This window comes from Mandrillus leucophaeus, unplaced genomic scaffold, assembly GCF_000951045.1.
Source record: "Mandrillus leucophaeus isolate KB7577 unplaced genomic scaffold, Mleu.le_1.0 Scaffold196, whole genome shotgun sequence".
In the NCBI taxonomy this organism is placed as follows: domain Eukaryota; kingdom Metazoa; phylum Chordata; class Mammalia; order Primates; family Cercopithecidae; genus Mandrillus; species Mandrillus leucophaeus.
The window spans coordinates 2420161-2420950 of NW_012101987.1; positions in this window are offsets into that span (position 1 = coordinate 2420161).

Consider the following 790-nt stretch of genomic DNA (forward strand, 5'->3'; position numbering starts at 1 on the left):
ATCCATGTCCCTGCAAAGGACATAAACTCATCTTTTTTTATGGCTGCATAGTATTCCATGGTGTATATGTGCCACATTTTCTTAATCCAGTCTATCATTGATGGACATTTGCATTGGTTCCAAGTCTTTGCTATTGTGAATAGTGCGACAATAAACATACATGTGCATGTGTCTTTAGAGTAGCATGATTTATAATCCTTTGGGTATATACCCAGTAATGGGATTTCTGGCTAAAGTTCTAGATATAGTTCTAGATCACTGAGGAATCACCACACTGTCTTCCACAATGGATGAACTAATTTACAGTCCCACCAACAGCGTAAAAGCGATCCTATTTCTCCACATCCTCTCCAGCATCTGTTGTTTCCTGGCTTTTTAATGATCGCCATTCTAACTGGTGTGAGATGGTATCTCATTGTGGTTTTGATTTGCATTTCTCTGATTATCAGTGATGATGAGCATTTTTTTATGTGTCTGTTGGCTGCATAAATGTCTTCTTTTGAGAAGTGTCTGTTCAGATCCTTTGCCTACTTTTTGATGGGGTTTTTTTTTTGTTTGTTTCGTTTTTGTTTTTTTTGAGACGGAGTCTTGCTCTGTCACCCAGGCTGGAGTGCAGTGGCACAATCTTGGCGCACTCCAAGCTCCACCTCCCAGGTTAACGCCATTCTCCTGCCTCAGCCTCCCGAGTAGCTAGGACTACAGGCACCCGCCACCATGCCCGGCTAATATTTTTGTATTTTTAGTAGAGACGGGGTTTCACCATGTTAGCCAGGATGGTCTCGATCTCCTG